The following is a 13303-nucleotide window of genomic DNA, read 5'->3' as shown; positions in this document are numbered from 1 at the left end:
ATGAGTATGATAGTATTCAAATACACAGAGACCAACAATGGGAAATTAATATAACTTCATAAACTAAATGACAATATAAATACAAAAGGGAGGCAGTACTACTATCAATGATCATGACTCAAGACATACACTAGGGATAGCTCTCAATTGCTGTTCTAGAAACCAGGCCACTAGTCAAGGTTGTGAACCATCAAAACAATCACTAGGTTGAGTATCAACTATATGTGAACTGTTGAAACAACCAATTGCCCACTATCCAAAAAACCACAAGCCCCTTGCTCAAGCAAGTCTCTCCCTTTTGTAGCTTGCTATATCAACTACAATATTCTCTTGGATCATGTGATATGCCAATGGCCATAACTACCACTACAGTTGTTTGCTCATCAATGTGTCACTAGTCATCTTCCTTTTAACACTACTAATTGTCATTGCCCTTAACATTAGCACATACGGTGGACTCGAATCCACTAGGTTATTAGCTGATATCACCTTCATCCTTAGTACGATTGCATCATCTTGCTGGATCTGGACTTGGAGTGGATGCGGGGCAATGGGAGCTAGACTCAAAGGAGGGATGCGAGGAAGTAAGGGGTGGGATGAGTTGGGGTTTGGTGGAGACTAGAGGCAAGGTACTATTGGACCAAGTAGTTGGGGTTGTAGCAGAGGGAGAAGATTATACTGCAAGTGGTACTATTATAGCCAAAAACCAATACAAGTCCAGAGTGAAGGTTGTGGCACATTATGAAATATCAGGTTGGCTACAGGCTTTTCCATGTAAAGCACTCCTAGTTAGATTAGTTGCTAGAGCTATTCACGGTCAAATGTGATGTGGGTGAGGCAATTATGCAAGCCATCAATTTCTTGTTTGTGCAAGGATTCATGACTTAGGAGTGCATGGATTTGGTGCCAGTATTTCAAGAATAAGGTTTCAAACTTTGCAAGGCAAGCTCAGAGTTGGGTAATGTTTTCCAACTTCAAGATATCCTGATTGGGAGAGAAGGGGACTTTGGAGGATGGATCATTAGGGTTAGGATATCTGCTTCCTTGATTTGTGCCTAGATTGTTAGGATCTGGGGATTCTTCTCCATGATCCTTGCATGGTTCTTTCTTAGCTTTGGCTCACACAATGAGGGGGATCTACAAACCATCCATTTCTTATTTGTGTAAGGATTCGGCACTTAGGAGTGCATGGATGTGGTGCCAATATTTCAAGGAATAAGGTTTCAAACTTAGCAAGGCAAGCCCAGAGTCGAGTAATGTTTGCCAACTTCATGATATCCTGATTGGGAGAGAAGGGATCTTCAGAGGGTGGATCATTAGGGTTAGGATCTCTGCCTCCTTGATTCGTGCCTAGATTGTTAGGATTTGGGGATTCTTCTCCATGATCCTTGCATGGTTATTTCTTAGCTTTGACTCATGGCTAGAGGCAAGTGCTTTAGTGGTGTTTTGGTGGAGGGAAAACTGGGTCCGAGTCAATAAAATCTTGACTAGGACATGAAGTGGGCATTCTGATGTGGAGTGTGGTGACAAGTTTAAATGTGATAGCGGAGCCTGAAATTGAGTGTGAGTAAGACAAGGTTGAACTAGCAAGGTCATTTTACCTTGCTATTGGTAGACATGTGGATTGGCAATAATCTGTGGTTGGGAAAAAGAGGCAGACTGGGCATCTGTGCCTAGCTCATTTAGTTTGTCAGGTAGGGATGGAAGCTTGGAGCAGGGATCATACATGGAGGCATGGAGTTCACGATTTCGATTTTCCCAGCAGTCAAGCCACTCCTCATAATCCCACTAGAGTTCCTCAATGGTCTCTAGATTGAGTAGTGCAAACCATCCAGTTGCTTTACGCTTATTGCACGTGTGTGAAGGAAGAAATTTTCCTTCTCCACTTGTTGTGCTCTATTTTGGATGTCATTTGCAAAGGCCAATAGCACTTGTGGGCATGCCTCCAACCTTTGCCAAGGTTTGTAGAGGGTGGTATTGGCTTGCTTGGGCCACTTGGTGGTGAGATCTTGATGTTGATGCTACTTCCAAGTCAACAACCCATTGATCATTTGAGGAATTTAGCAAATTGTGGCCAAAATATTGGGTTGTGGTCAAGCTAGGCCATTTTGAAGGTAGCTTGGTAAAAAGAGGGATAACTAGGCTTAATTAGCACAATAACCTTTGGGAAATCAATGCTCACTATCAAGTTTAGTTTAGTAAATGACAATGTTGAATTTGTACTTCTAGGGTTACTATGAAACACATAAATAGAAATTGGCAAGGTCAACTAAGAGGGAAGATGAGTTAAAAATTTGGCATGCAATCAAGTCTAGATCCGTGACTGCATAATCAAAATCAATTTTAGGAAAGTGTAACCACAAGATTGTAAGGTCCAAGACCCTTCCAAGGTTGGCTAGATACATCATAGTTAGATCCATGGCAAAGACAAAACCGTCTTCCATAATATCTAGCATTAGGCAAATGGACACATCCAAGTGACAATGGAGCTTGACTCTATGTTAGAAACCTCAACCTCTATTAGGTTTATGTTGGAAAGGTCTACCTATAGTGAGACCAACGTCAAAACATCCTTGCTTGCACACAATTCAGCATAGCTTGCACTGTTTTCACAGGCCTAGATCTCGGGTAAGTTACTTATGAATATATGTGTGTGTCACGTGGGTTCAAAATAAGGTACCTTTAAAATACCATTTTTATATATATTTTAAATACAGAAGGGTGTAATATAAAGAGGTTATTTACAGATTGAATAGAAAAGGGTTATGTTTTATTTTTAAAAAATCATAGATAAGGATACTTATAACTAGGCCTTGAACACACGTGATGTAGAGGGCATACATATAGTAACTTCCTCGAGGCCTAGATAGCACTCTAACCATCATGTTTTCCTGCTCCAAGTTGTATAGCTCCTTCCAATTGTGAGAAAGAAAGTATAGGTCCATTATGTCTACATCTTGCAAGCACAAGAGTAATAAGTCCTCCATCCATAAGAACAACTACAATAATGTTGAGGGGCTACAACATGCTTTATATTGTTTGCCATTAGCCTTGACAACTCTTCCTTGGCAACATTAATGCTCACTCTAAGCTTAATGAACCATTATTTTTAGTTTTAATGCTGAAATATCAAAGAAAACAACTTAGAAGATCAAACTTCATATTCCACCCTAGGCCTATCATCATTCTAATAGGTGTTTGTGGTCACATCAAGATTTTATGGCTTACATAGAAGGATCTATACATTGATTTGAGCAATTATCTTTATTGAAGCATGCATAAACATGGTAACATAATCTATCTCCATCTTTAGCTTCATACCTATTCAAGTTAGCTTCCACACCTACTTGGAGTCTATGGCAAGCCTCTTCATCAAGCTAACTCTTCTCTTGATGCATGAAGCTTTCTCAAAACCTCAATTATGGATTGTTCATGATAGCACTCAACTTTATGCTTTATTCTTGATGACTTGAAGGTTCTTTTGGTAGTATGTGGTTCCCAAGAGTGGGATTTAGCTCCAACATTGAGTCATGAGAACCAACATTCAAATAGTCCTTTACCATTTGAAGTCTTCATAAACCTTAGCGTTGGTGAGATAGGATAGCATTGAATTTTCTTCAAGGGGCTTTTGGCATTCTTTGGCTCATGGCAGTGAGATTTAACCTTATCTTTGTTGTAGTAGACAACATGAACCTTATCTTCACCCTTTGAAGCTTTTCTTCAATCATATCTACATTGGATAGTAGGGCACACTCAATGTCATTTGGTTTCTTGGAATCTTGTAAAGACTTGTACTAAATCTTGGCTGGGAGATTATTTTTCATTAGATATTTATGTGCATTTGGTCAAGAATCCAAAGGCATTTTGCAATGTGGCTACTACATCAAAGTATTTTGGGTAGCATTTGAGTTACCACACTAGATAGGGTGGTGTTTTACTATGGATAGATTTGGAAAATTTGCTACAAAAATTTGTAAGTGCATTCTAACTTAAATCTAAAGCATATAGTTTGTGGAAAACATCAAGTACTTTGTCTAAAGCGAAGTTTCATGTCATTTGAACACATATTTCTCAATTTATTCTTGAAACAATAGTTATGGATCACTTAAACAACATGGTTTCCAAGGACATAAGGCAATTGAGGGTAGTGGTTGATCATTTCAGCCACATGATGGAGCCAAAGATTGAAAGATGATTGCTTTGGCTATCTCCCACAACACAGAGTCAAATCTTGATAAATTTATTACTTTGGTTACTTCATTTGATGACTAGTCCATTCAAAGTTTAGACCTTCATTCAACTTCTCATGAGTTCTTTGCCCATGACTCTTAGCAACACTCTCATCAACACTATTACGGGCAGCAACAACCATATAGTGGTACATCATATGAGTAGTCATATGATGGATTTTCTTGTATACCTTCATCTTACAACATCATGATGAGTGTACATATGATGATCATGGTATTGAGAAAGATATATATGCTATGCACCTTGTTGTAATAATGATGTGGTCAATACTCAAATGTACATGGACAATAGCATTATGGTGGGTAGCAACATTATGCTAATGGTGGGTATGGGTAGCCATCATTTGGTTTTGGGTAGCAACATGGTGATTATGGATTTGGGAAAAATGTATGTTATGACCATTGTCAAGATTGTGGGCAACACTCTTGTGAGTCTAGATAGTAGTATAGATTTTATGACACCTCATTTGGTCAATTTAGAGTTGTCTATCAAGAGTTATGGCTCTTTTTCCATGATGGTCTATTATGACAACATGCTAGAAACTCACTATAGTTATTTCCTTTGTACTTCTCACCTATGGGATCTTCTTCAATACATGAGTTCTATGATTTCTGAATTCTCTTAGTTGTTTTCTTTCCCATCTTTTAAGCTTTGAGGACAAATCTTCTCTAGGCACGGATGGCTTGCAATGTAGGAAAAAAACCTTGAAAATAATTGGCACTCATGAGTCTTGGAGAAGAACTATAAATAGGGGAGAGAGCTATTGCATGGACTTTTTTTGTCATTTTTGATTAATAAAAAATTGTGGAGTTATTTTCAAATTTCTAGTTTCTTGTTCATTTTCTTAGTTTAATATAGTTACGATATGGCTTCTTTCCATTTTCCAATCAAGTGAGAGGTTAATTTATGGAACATGTGTTTAGATTGCATGGCCTTCCTCATAGTCATTGGTCCAAATTCATAAGTAATTTTTGGTAGGCTATTTTTAGTTCTATGGGGACTAAATTAGCTCTATCCATAGCTTATCATCCCTAGAATCATGGTTAGATGGAGTGGGTCAACAAATGGATTGAGACTTACCTTTGCCACTACTGCCATGATGTATAGCAAGCATGGGATGCATGAATACATCTAGCTAAGTTTTCTTATACATAGGAGTTTCCCCTTTTGATGCTTTGTATGGTTACAAGGTGTCCCTCCCTATAGTTATGTTCAATGAAAGGATTAATCCCTAAGGAAAAGAGGAATTAGAAAGAATGGAGACCCTAATTTATCAATGCAAGATGAATGTCAAGAAGACGCAAGAGTAGATGAAACTCAATGCAGATGTTAGAGATAGATACCTCTAGAGTTTTAGGAAAGAGAATTAGTGCTTTTGAGGGTGCTTGAGTCTAGATATGCCTCATTGAAGGATGGTTCCAGTAACAAATTAGCTCATGGCTATTATGGACCATACAAGATCCTTAAAAGAATTGGAAACTTGGCTTATAGGTTGCAGCTTCCTTCTACTACTTGGATCCATAATATTTTCCACATGAGTTAGTTGAAACCTCTGATAGGTTCATGGATAATTTAGAGGAGTTGCCACCCATGGATGAAGAGGGACTTATCTAGTATATTCCGAAGATGATCTTTGGCTAGTGGAAAAAGAAGCTTTGCACTATATCTATAGTGGAATATCTTATTAAGTGGTAAGGTTTACCTTTACAAGAAACTTCTTGGAGATCAACATCTATTGTGAAGGAGTTTTCATACCTTAAAGAGTCAATTTCGGTTGGAGAAATAGTTGAAGCATGAGCATATTTGACCCATGTTTCCTTATAGACAACCTAGAAATAGCTCACTATTTTAGAATAAATTGTATTATGATACGAGATGACTTATCTATATACAATGAAAGTACATGTTAAGAGCTTTCTTTTAACCTATAGCATGCTCAAATCAAATAAGTTTATCATTTTTGCTTTATACCAGCTTAGGGATTGTTGTAGACAGTAAGTTCTTTATTGTTTGTAAGAGGATCTTCATGAAGATATTTTAAAGAAGACTTCCCTTTTATGACCTAACATGGATGCATATACGGTCTACTTAGTCTTATTCTTGGATTCCAATTAGTTTAATGGAGAACTAGTCACCTTGACTTGAGTATAAGATGTAAGAGGATTAATTTTTCATTTATTCAATTGATAATGCAAGATCCTCTTTGTCTCTAAGCTTCTCTTTAGCTTCCATGGCTTCCTCCCTTTTCACTCTCTTCTTTTTGTCTTTCTCTCTCCTCTATAGTCTTTCTCTCACCTCCCTATCTCCTTCTTTACCAAAGTTAACTTTTTGTTTTAACCTCATTAAGATTTAGCGATATACTCATCGAAACACCTTGCTAGACAATTTTCTAGCAAAAGCATTAGCTTGAGAGTCAATCTCTTTCTACTAAGATAATTTTCTAAAATAATTAGGATATTCCTAACGAATGTTCATGGTTATCTCAACTTCCCTTGAGATTTTATTGTATGAGGGTTTCGTTTTCAAATATGAGAGTTAACCTTATTTTTTGACAAATTAATCCTTTTATCATTACAAAAATAAACATCCAATTGTCTAAGCATAGACTAGGTACCATTACACGAGATTATCCCTATTGGAATTTTCTCCTAAGCACATATGTTTTTCATCCAACTACTTGATTCTCATGATTTCCACAAGGATCATAGGTCTCAAGTTGCAATTGATATTACTACTATTATTCAACTAAGATTTCTATTATTATTGCATCAAAATACTTTTCAAACTACAAGGGAGATACCTAGACTTGACTTGGTGTGATGACATTATTGCTTGTACGTGCTACTTCTTGTCTAGCTCCAACATTCCTTCATTTAGGGACCATCTTATGAATGCCAATTCTCCTTGCACATCCCTTAGCCACTTCTTCTTTGAGCCTTTAATAGCATTCTAAGGCTTGCATGTTCTCAAGTCAAGGTTCGTCAAGGTAGAAGGATAATCTCCAAGGAAATATAGGGTTTGGTTGACTAAGAAGAAGTTTTGGATAATGAGAGGTAAGCTTTTAGAAAGATGAAGAAAAGTTATGGAAGATTTGGAGGGATTTGATTTACTTTTGAGTGAATTTTAGATAGTGAATAAGAGATGCAACAAGGCTAAAGGTAATAATGATAGGGAATGGAGAGGGATTGGTATAGGAAGGCAAGGTTGATTTTGGGAGTAAGGGGATTGATCAACAAGAGTGATTCATGGGCAAGGTGATTCTCAAGGAGAAGGATGATATGAAGCGTCTTGATGCTCAATTTCTTTATGCTTGAATCTTGGACCATGTTCCTCTTCTCCTTCAATCTCTCACTCTCCCTCTCCCTCTCCCTCTTCTCTCTATCTCTTGTTCACTCTCCCTTTCTATCTATTTCTCTCACTCTCCTTTTCTAACTTCCTTATCTCTCTCTCTCTACACGCACACATACACATCTTATATAACTATGTTTCTATCTATGTATTTATTTATATCTCTATTTTCACACACACACACACTCTCTCTCTCTCTCTCTCTCTCTCTCTCTCTCTCTCTCTCTCTCTCTCTCTCTCTCTCTCTCTCTCTCTCTCTCTCTCTCTCTCTCTCTCTCTCTCTCTCTGACCAATGCTCTATCAATGTTACCAATAGTCCTTAAGCATTAGATCCTAAGGCTTATATATCCTTATAGCCCCTCCTATCATCTCACACTGTTCACTTGTAGTGTCCTTAATTTGTTTTAAATTGATCGAGATGATAACCATATCCCATCTTTGCATGATCACAATTGCTTTGCAGATTTATCAGAACATGAGGCAAAGATGATTGTGTTGATGGATGACAATGGGACTAATGTCCATGAGGATGATGCTGGCAGCCCATGATGATTCAAAAATCTCAAAAGCTTTCTTTTTTTTTTTTAAACTAAGGTTCGTTACATCCTCTCCCCTTAGAGGAATGGAGATATCCTCATTTCAAGAAAAAATAGGGATATTGGTTATATGCAGCTTTCTCACCAATCCAAGTGGCACCCTCATGTTACAAATTGCTGCTATATCAAAAGTTGATGCAAAATGGGTGGTTGAGGAGATATTTGAGATAGACCCAAAAGCATGCTTATTCAAAAACTATGTATAGCATGCCTTGAAAGCATGTGTGCACTAGAGTCTATAGGATGGTCACCTGCTATGTCAATTGCATCATTATAAAGAGACTTGAGAGAGGGGGAGTTCACTATATGTATACCCTCTATATCATGTGCGTTCAAGGCCTATTTATAAATAACCTTATCTATGAATTTTTTCTTAATAAAACATAACCCTTTTCCATTGATTCTTTAAGTAACCCCTTTATATGGCACCCATCTGTATGTATAAAATGTGTAAAAGTTGTATTTTAAAAATCTCTTATATTAAATCCATGTGGTACATACATGTATTTATGACTACCCCCCTCCCCCCCAATCAAAGAGACTGATTTTCAACAAAGAATTTCATTTTAGCTGCTTGGCTTGGCCCATTTGTCAATCTCCATTTCTCCAATTTCCTATTCAATTTGTTTTGTTGCCATATTATCATGACTACGGCCTCTACAAAATTGGCCCATGCCACAAGACTAGGGCTATAATTTGTTTCTCTACATTTCTACCATGTAAATCCACCCGCGAAATGCATGCTCACCTCATTGTTTAGAGATGCTCCTTGATAAACCATATAGTATAAAATATCACACTCCTAATTTTTTTTTGGCCTTAAGGCCCTCAAATGAGCCCTCTCCCTCTGATATCATTTATGCAACTAGACAATTAACCATTATCCATCCTCAAAATCACCGTTGCAAAGGAGTTTGGGTTCCTGCCTGAGCTCATACTTTGATTCAAAATCTTTCTTTGCAAAATGAAGCTTGGTTTGAATAGGTAACACTATTCATAGTGTTGTTCACCTCCCTGCCAAAAAACCGTACATAAAATCAAGTACGCAATTAGACAACAAATTAAAAAACTTGCAAAAGAGTGAAAACTTCATTTTCTAGTATGTGCAACACTATAGTGGTACTCTAGTGGTGAGCTGTTCCAAAGTGGTATTCAACCACTTTTTAGCTTCTCTAGCACTCAATTACCATGTATGGAACTACTAAATGTATAGTGGTGGAGCAACACTTTTAGGGTGCTAGAACACCATTTTTAAATTGGTCAAGCAATTTAGTTGAACCTTAAAGTGTTCCACCACATTCCAATAGTTATTGTAAACCACTTTGAAATGCTTCTAAACCACTTTTAAGTGTTAGAGCAAAACTAAAAAGCATTGAGTTGGTGTAGCAATAATACAAAGTGATACTACACAACTTGCAAAAATACAAAAAACTCTAAACTAGAATAAAACGACCCTAACTAAGTCAAGCACCACCTTATTTCAGATTGGGATGGTTGAAATAATTTTCAAGTAATTGCTATCCACTTTTTATCGATGTTTTACCAAAAAAGTGAAAATTCACCATAAAACACTAGTTAGGGATCACTTTAAACTAGAGAAATATCGCTTTCTCCCACTCAAGCAAAGGTTGCACAACATGCATCACTAAAAAATGGTATACTCCACTTAAAAGTAATGGTTATCACAATTTAGTAGTAGACACTACTTTGATGTGGTATGTACCACTTTTATTGCTGCATACCACTTTTTAGTGGTAGGAACCACTAAAATGTTGTAAGGCACATCATCAAAAAGTGGTTGCCCTGTACTTTTTAGTGGTAGATATCACGTTTTTGTGTGGGTACCACTTTTTATTGTTGCATACTACTTTTTAGTAGTAGGAACTAGTAAAAAGTTATAAGACACCATAAAAAAGTGGTTACCTAGCACTTTTTAGCGGTAGATGCAAACTTTTTTGTGGTTGTCTACTAGTTTTTATTACTACATACCACTTTTTAGTGGTAAGAACCACTAAAAAGTTGTAAGACACCATCAAAAAGTGATTACACAATAAATTTTAGTTGTAAACACCACTTTTTTGTGGTGTATACCACTTTTATTGCAGTATACTTCTTTTACTAGTTGGACACCATCAAAAAGTGATTACCCAATACTTTTTTGTTGTAGGTGCCACTTTTTTGTGGTGGGTATCACTTTTTATTACTACATACCATTTTTTAGTGGTAGAAAGCTATAAGACACCATCAAAAAGTGATTGCCAAGCACTTTTTAGTGTTAGATGCCACTCTTTTTTATGCGGACCACTTTTTATTGTTGGACACCAACTTTTAGTTGTGGGCACCACTTTTACATTGTAGCCACCACTTTTTTTGTTGTGGCGAATACTTTTTCATGGTGTCTCACCAATTTTTGGTGATTGAACCTATTTTTTGTGGGCCACTTTTTAGTGGTGGTTAGCACTTTCTAGTGGTATTTTACAACTGTACATTGGTACAATATCACTCTTTGAACATGAAGAACAACTTTAGAGTGCTCTTATAAGCAAGTTTTGTAATAGTACAACCTTGGCTATATATGTGAGAAAGAAAAATCTATATGTGTACATATGTATTCTAAATTCTTGACACTAGGCACTATATTTTTTAGGCTTTATGCCAAATGTAAACACAGATGAATTCTAGCATGTTTTCATGCATGACTTTTTTGCCACATTTAAGAAGACCCATTGATCATGCATGCCTCTTTTGCAAGTCATGGATACCAATCACACAAATTTGCATGCATGCCACAAACGTATCCTGTTAGGCGATGCAATGTTTTTTCCCTTCCAAGGTGTACCCTTCCCTAAGTCTAAGGAAGACCCTTTTGTAGCCTAGTTCTTCATCTTGAAAATAGTCACAAAATACAATATCTATATGGTGAATGTTGATTCCTATAAATAATCACAAAAACACAATATCTTGAAAACAACCTTTTCATAGCTTGAACGATGCTTCCTACAAGCATGCAAATAGTCCATGATATCTACATGATGATTGTATAACCTTCAAATCTATATGTATCCACACATGTATTGATTGCATGCTATGCATAAGTAAGGGGTCAGAACATTCCAAAAATAGAGGAAAATAGATTATCTTCTGCCTACAAAATAGGTTGCTTTGGCTAGCAGAGATCTCCTAATGGTGAGAGAGAGAGAGATATATATATATATAATAAATGGTCACACACACACACACACACATGTATGTATGTATGTATGTATGTATGTATGTATACATACATACATACATACATATGTGTGTGTGTGAGTGAAAATATTAAGATCAAGTAGAGAAGAGAGAGATAGAGAGAGGGGGCTAAATAGCAATGAGTAGAAACAGAGAAAGAGTTGGTAGTGAATTTTTGCATTCATTACAATGCTAGTATGTAAGAGTATAAAGTAGTTATGAAACGTAATAGCCTTTCTTTTCACACGACGTTGTCAAACTTAAGACTTTTCTTTCAATAAATTGTATTTTGAGAGACCACTAATTATAATATGTGAAAAGCCTAAAATACCTACTTTTAAAACTCTAAACACTATCTACTTTAAAGCACCAAAAGTAGGCCACCTATACATGCTTTTACCTAGAATAACTTATGTATGCATGGATATCTCAACTGGATGATGTGTTTTTTAGTATTTTCAATCTAGTTTGAGGCTAACTTCATGCTTTTTTGAGTGCATCAAAGGTAGTTAGTATCAACTATTATTTCCCAAGATGATTTATATCTTGTAGGTTAGGCCATCAACTTGAAGAATTACTAAAATAATGCAATCATAGTGATCCAATCAAGGTGACCAATTGCTTGAGCCAAGATGATTAAGAACTTACTCTTGTAAATGGTGTGGATCCTTCACATTAGGGGGTATATGGACTCAAAAAGATCCTCTTAAGGAATTCATTAGGGAACCTTAAAGTTGGATTAGCCCCTTTTCCATGGTCATCATTGCATGGTTTTCCATCATTTAGTCCCCCTACATTCTTAGGCTCCACCCTACTTTTTGTGGTGGACCCCACCTAGAAAGTAGGGGATCTCACTTTTTTTTCACCTTTAGCTCCCCTATATTCTTGGGCTACACCTCACTTTTTGTGGTGGATCCTATGTAGAAAGTAGGGGATCTCCCTTTCTCTTCATCTTCATAACTATCATTTTCATCCTCCAAGTTGGAATCAACTAGGGGAGTTACATAACTCCACCACTCTTTTAAAAGTGCCACATTAGTAGGTCTGATTAATATTTATCCCAAAAAATACATTTTAAAAAATTTCTCACAAAAAATTAATTTCTAATCTCAAAAGGTGCCCAACTATATAGCATGTTGAAACACACATTTTTTGTCCTATCTTCTACAATAGAATACCTCCAAAATAATGGATATTTTTCACGCTCCATGCATGCGGTACTTGGGACCCATTGAGAGGTAGTTACATAACAACTTGATTTTCCATCACTTCTCGCAAGTGCCACATTACTGGGAAAAGCTAAATTTGGGCCCAAAATTTGACATTTTTTCCTCTGTCCCAAAAAGTATCTATGTTCAACTAAGTATTCTTCATGATTTATTTATCCCTCTCACTCTTTCTAAAGCAATATTACTCTTAGAAAATCAATAAAAAAATTCATCTCTCAACCTCCATTCCTTAATGGAACCACTTTCATAAATATAACCAATTGTAAGAATAAAGTGCATCTACATGTTCGTGTGTGGAAGAAGAGCATAGTATTACAAATACCCCTTATAGTAAGCATGGTAGATGCATAACAAACCATAAGAGGAAAGTGCATATGCATGTTTGTGTTGAAGAAGAGTATGCCATTACAAAGACCCCTTATAGTAAGCATGGCCTAGATGTAACAACGACATCCCAACATCCTTCAAAGGAAAATAAAATTATTAGTCTTTGGGTAAATGGTTCCTTGTATCCAAATGAACTATTTAGATGATATTAGAGGCTAAGATGAGGGTCAGCAGTTGGAGCTTCTAAATGTGTTCTTAAAACAGAAGTATCTAGTTCCAATACTTGACAAAGTACATGTGTCATCCTAATACAAAAAGTAT

This window comes from Lygodium microphyllum, chromosome 16 (genome assembly GCF_053477565.2).
Source record: "Lygodium microphyllum isolate KBCC chromosome 16, Lygodium_microphyllum_v1.1.10, whole genome shotgun sequence".
NCBI classification, from domain to species: domain Eukaryota; kingdom Viridiplantae; phylum Streptophyta; class Polypodiopsida; order Schizaeales; family Lygodiaceae; genus Lygodium; species Lygodium microphyllum.
Note: the sequence above shows the minus strand (reverse complement) of the source record.